This window comes from Fistularia commersonii, chromosome 12 (genome assembly GCF_037954325.1).
Source record: "Fistularia commersonii isolate RoL2024-O1a breed Wild chromosome 12, RoL_Fcom_v1.0, whole genome shotgun sequence".
Classification (NCBI taxonomy): domain Eukaryota; kingdom Metazoa; phylum Chordata; class Actinopteri; order Syngnathiformes; family Fistulariidae; genus Fistularia; species Fistularia commersonii.
The window spans coordinates 11,988,808-11,995,029 of NC_141295.1; positions in this window are offsets into that span (position 1 = coordinate 11,988,808).

Consider the following 6,222-nt stretch of genomic DNA (forward strand, 5'->3'; position numbering starts at 1 on the left):
AGTCCCGCCACTGAGCTAGCGTTCCTCACCGGCTTGTGAGCCTTTTGACCTCACCAGTCCTGGCACCGCACCACCAGCACAATATAGTGAAGAAGAGCGCGCTGGCCACTATAGACTGGTAGAAGGTCTTGAGGAGCACCAAACGACCTCAGTCTCTTCAGGAAGAACATCCTGTTCTGACCCTTCCTGTAGAGAACATCTTTGTTTTTGACCGGTCCAGATTATTGTTTATGTGGACCCCAAGGTACTTATAGAAGTCCACTATCTCCACTTTCACACCCTGGATTTGCACGTCTCCTTCGATTCTTCCTGAAGTCCACAACCACCTCCTTGGTCTTGAAGATGTCGAGTAGGAAGTGGTTCTGGTTGCTCCACTCAACAAAACTTGCAATCAGATCTCTGTACTCCTCCCCATCTCTGTCGTTAACGCAACCAATGATGGGAGAATCATCTGAGAACTTCCGGAGGCGGCGGGAACCGGAGTTGTGCCGGAAGCCGGTGGAGAAGAGGATGAAGAGGAACGGAGATAGGACGGTACCCGCGGGCGCTCCTGTGCTGGACGCCACGGCCTCGGAAACACAGCCATCCACCCTGACATACTGTGGCCGTCCTGTGAGGCGGCCCAATATCCAAGCAGTGTCTGTATTTGACGTGTGAAATGATTGAATGTCATATGTCTCTATGTATGTACATGCATGTCCGTATAAATGTGTGAATGACAGAGTGAACGGCTTTACGTCTCGATGTGAGGCCCCGTGATCGACCGGCGACCGGTCCACCTTTAACCCCGCCTCTCACCCGATGACAACTGGGATAGGTTCCAGCAGCCTCCCCGATCCCCCCCCACGACCCCGAGTGCAGAATAAGCAGTAAAGATAACAAACGACTGAATGAACGACAGCTGATAAACAAATGTATCCGGCCTTTATCTCCCCCGGCATCATCAATCTGTGAACCTTCCGTCTCAGCGTCTCATCCACATCCCTCTCTCTCTCTCTCGCTTGATTAAAACCTCATTGATGAAGATGAGAAGGAGAGATGGTTAAGAATGGTGAGTGTGAGCGTGCACGTGGGTCGCCCCAGCCAAAGCCCCGTCTCTCCTTCTCCGCTTGATACCGCTGTTTGTTCACAGCTGCAAGCTCACAGAGTGAAATTGAAGGGGAATAAATCAGAGCTTGTGACGAATAAAAGCCTTAAATGGGGATATTAAGATTTATATCGGGGTTTCCACTGGTACACTGACAAGTACACAATTACTCCCTCCTCTCCCTGTCCTCCTTCTGACTCTTTCTTTCCCCCTCCGGTCAAATTGTCATCCCTTTCCTTTCACGGCGCTGACAGGCTGGTTTCTTTTTTTTTTTGGGTCCGCAGAAGGTGCAAGTATGGAAGGAGGAGGAGGAGAAGAAGAAAATGGGGAAGTGAGGAGAAGGTAAGGTTGTGTGTGTGTGTGTGTGTGTGTGTGGTGGGGCAGAGGAGAAGGAAGAGGAAGGGGAGGGGGTCCTCTGCTGAAAGCCTTTGTGTTATTGGCTCTGCTGCCGTGCATGAACGCAACACGGAGTTTCATTATAAGAGCGCAGGGGCTATCTGTGCGAGAGGATGTGGGCTGATGAGTGTGTGTGTGTGTGTGTGTGTGTGCATGAAAATGTATGTGGGTGTTCTGCATTTGTAGCGAGATGCAAGATTGAATTCATGCGCCTGCTCCTGGGAGTATGCACGCATGTGTGTGTGTGTGTGTATGTGTGTTTGCGAGTCTCCCTTAGATCTGCGACGTGAGCGCACACACTTGCGGTGACTTATTTACTCCAGAGGCGAGGCTCTAACCCCAGGTACAGAGCCCTTCACACAATAATTGCTTTTCTTCCATCCCCCTGCATCGTGGCGCCTCTTTGTTCCTAACCACTCACATGCAAGAAGTGAAATCTATTTGTGAGTGTGTGCATGTGCGTGTGTGTGTCCGCGTGCATATGAATAAATAAGAGTCTGCCTGGCTGTGAGTTTGCCCCTCTGCACACAGAAACACTCCACTATTATGAAATGTGTATATATTTACATATATGCCTGTCTATCCAAGAATTACACGTGAAGATAAATATCAATCCGGTGTTTGTATGGTGTGATTTCTGGCGGTAGCTTAGCACGCCGGTTAAAACGCTCTGCGTTTTCCGACACGTGTCCCCGTTTCACACGACGCATCTGTGCAAATCGGCGGGAGGGTTAGTGTGCAGGGGGGCTGGCGGTGAATAATCGCCAGTCAAACGTTTGACCATCGTTTCATTTCGCTTCCAGAGAGAGCGTCCCCGGTATCTGCTCCATTAGACTGTTGAGTAATGCTTTCAACTCTGTTTCCGTAATTAAATGCGGTGTACAATTGAACACTCAAAGGCGGGTTACCGGCGTAATGATTGCAATTAGGGGTCGCGCACAAAAGCCGGGTCTGCTTTTGCAGCCGCGGTGCATGATGCCGGCAATTAATTGAAAATGCAAATACACAGGCTGATGAATGAGAGGAGTGCTCGGTCTGCGCCGCGTGAAAAGACTATCCTCCACACTTCACAAGGCTGGGGGAGGCGGCGCGGGGAGGAGGATGTGCCTTGTATTTCTTTACAGAGGAAATCAAATCAATTGGATATGAAGCATAGCCATGCCTCTGGGGAGAGCGTACTGTTTGCTGAGACAGTGCTCTGCAGACCCGGCGAGTACAGACAGACTAAGACTCTGATTAGACAACAAAAGGGGTCATGGGAAAATAGTCTTTTAGCTTATATTTGCAACTTGCGAGTAAAAAAAAAAAACTCCCAGAATAGGTGTCCGCGTGAGCCTCTGAGCTTTATCAGACAGACACAGATATCCCATGATCCGTCATGGGGACGCCGCTGCCAAACCGACACCGACTTCAGCTTTTAGGCTGCGAAGTGCCTCCGCACGGAGCGAAGTGCGAGTCGCATAAAAATAGATGGGCGACGGGGGCCGCGGACGAATGGACATGCAGACGGTGCCGATGTGTGCTGTCGTCTTGGCAACAGAAGAAGAGGAAGATCAGCACCCCGGACTCGGCGTACGGATGCAAAAGAGAGGCAAACGAAGGGAGAAAAGGGAGAAGGGGGTATCAGACTGCCATGATAGCTACTTTTCACTCACAAAATCAACATTATGCATTTATTTATTATCGCTTATCCTGCACGCAGGGTCAAGGGGCTGCTGGAGCCTATCCCGGCTGTCATTGGGCGAGCGGTTGGGTTCATCCCGGACCGATTGACGGTCCATCACAGGACCGCATGCGTTCGCCCTGTCATTCACGCATCATATAGAGACAATCATTCACTTTCTCATCCAGACTTCACATGTAAACATGCAACCATTCACTCCCTCGTTCGCTTGTATCACCATGCACGAACCCTCTCGTTCATGCATCGAAAAGATCGTTTTCACAAAAGATCATGCAGGAATCCAACCAGAGACCTCCTTACAGTAAAGAGGAAGCTCTTACCAAATTGCCCAAGCTCGGTGCCGCCTGTGTAACACCAGATTTTATGAAATATTTAGCCATATTTACCGGAATACACACACCAGCCTTACCTCAGAACATTATCTGAACTGCATTTTCAGCCCTGGGTGAACGCGTGAGCCGTACATCAAGGTCCTCCTCCATCCTGAAATCTCAGGAAATGACACGAGTGTGAATCATTACGCGTCTGAAATGAGAGGTGAAAAACTTTCATGGCCAATCGCGGTTAAGTTATGTGTCTATTGATATCAGTTAACTAATTCTGTGCCGGCTGCTGATTACTTTTGTGGCACTGAGCCCTCTCTTACCACACGTCTTTTTTTCCCATTAAGTAGATGTCTTTGCCTGCTCTATCAACATTAATGGATCTTTTTACAGTTAATTTCAGCTGAATTATTCACAGTGTGTGTCTGGAGTCTGCAGAGACTTCAGAAGATACAGACTTCAACCGGCGAGGAAGAAAAACAAAAGTCCTCTGGGTTCACTTAGAGCTCAAGAGCTCACTTAAGAGTGATTCTTTCCCTTGTGCGATCTAAAAGGAAGTGTGATGAGCATAAAAGTAAATAAATAGACAAATAGATAAAAAATACATATATAATTAAAGTAACGAAAAATAAAAACGAATAGATAAACAAATAGAAAAATAAGTCCATACAAAAATATATACAACAATTAAAAATATAAACATAAATGGATAGGTAAATTAACAAATAGATGAAAAAAATACATACATGGATAAATAAAATAAAAATGAATATGAATAAACAAATAAATACTCCAAAATCTGCTCAATCTGTTGTAAGCCTGTGCTTTAACTGTTAGCACCAAAGTGAGTTAAAAAGCATTTATTCCAGATCAAATGCAAAGCTATAAAAGGATTGGGCTGTACTACACAGAGAGATTATTTATTGAGAAATAAAATGTTTGAGCCAATTTACTACTACCGGAAACAAAGTTCCTGGATTTCCCATCAACAGTGGATAGTATGATCCTCGGACCTTGGTGAAAAGCTAAGTAGTATTTTGGGTTCAATCCAGAGAGCAGTATCTTGAGGCAGCTCTCTGGGACCGAAATGTCAACATTTATTTCAAATAAACCAACGATGAGGAGGTGACGTGTGTGTGTGTGTAACCCCCTCAGTGTGTCATATAATCCTGATAGCAAACAAATAAACAGACCAACAACCAGCACTGATCAGTCGACTGACCCGTTGGAGGTAATCATTCATTCATTCATTATCTAAACAGCTTACCCTGCAAACAGGGGGAGCTGGAGCCTATCCCGGATGCCATTGGGCGAGAGGGAGGGGTTCACTCTGGACAGGCTGTCCAAGCCAATCACAGAGCCACTCACAGAGACAAACAACCATTCACACATCTTATACAGACATGGAATGTCTTATATAGACATACAATGATTCACCCACTCGTTCAGACGATATATAGAGACCTGCAACAATTTACTCTCTCAATCACAAACCATAGAGGCATAACATTTCACCAGAGGTGGGTCATTGGGGCCTGCAAAGCCTTCTCTGCTGGCCTAAAAAAATATCTGATTTTAATTATATGTTGTCCATGAATACTTATTAAATAATTCCGAATGATCTGTCAGCATCCTTTCATAGCTTTTTCCCTGGCTGTGCTGCCTCTAGACATGTATTTTCATATTAAAGCATTTAATCAATAACATTTCAGCCATCATTTGGTGCCAGGCAGGGTCATAGTCAAAGAAATCTGCCTGGAGGCCTGCAGAATCTGATTCACAGTCACTAGCAAAAAAACAAGCATTGATGAAGCTGTTGCGTCAACCAATCAGATTTTGAGTTGCAACACCAAGGCCTTCTAGAAGGGTAGGGTACATCATTGTATCACGCGCACTTTGATTGGATAGTCAGAGTATGTGCTAGATGGAGCGAGCAGGCTGCATCTGTAGCGACCTGCACGAGCACAATATAGTTGTGTTGATATAATAGCTAATTTGTCAACCCTTGATGGCTGAAGGAAGAGAAGAACCAGAAAATGCGGTTGCAGATTTATCGTCAAAACCATTTTCAAGTCGGGCTTTTCAAGAAAAACTGGACATCGCTAAGAAAGGTCGGGCAATTCCGAAGCTAGCGGGCCTGTTACAGCGAGGAAAAGGACTTGGCCATCACTTTCAGTCTAACGTTTCACTTTTCAGTATGTATTTCACTATGAGTCGTACCCCTGGCTCACAGGTTTTGAAGAACACCGCAAATGATCTTGCTGGGAGTGCTTGTTATTTGGCACTGATTGAAATGGTGTTTGGAGCCACACTGTGTTTGACTTGCCTAACCAAGGCAGTAACGAGACACCAAAGCGCTGCCGGACACTTATAAGCAACGGTGTTGTCCAAAACTTCTGGGGAAACTAGAGTTTATCTTTTGCTCTTCTTGATTAAATGGAGTGCAAGCTAAAGTTAAGGAGAGAGCAGCTGTACACATTTGTGTGTTTGGCGCTGACCATCCTCGTGTCCACTGATTCGGTTGAGTGAACATTTTAAGTCCTGTAGAGAATTAAAATTTACGCCAGAAGTACAACAGGGCAGGCCACTTACAGCATCAGCCTTGATGGCGATAGAAAAGGACTTCCTGATGGAGTTGAAGCGCTATAATCTATACGACAGAGTAACTGAACTCTTTTTGAGGAGAGAAAGGAAGATAGTTTGTGTACAAATAATCTGAATTTTTGGTGAGT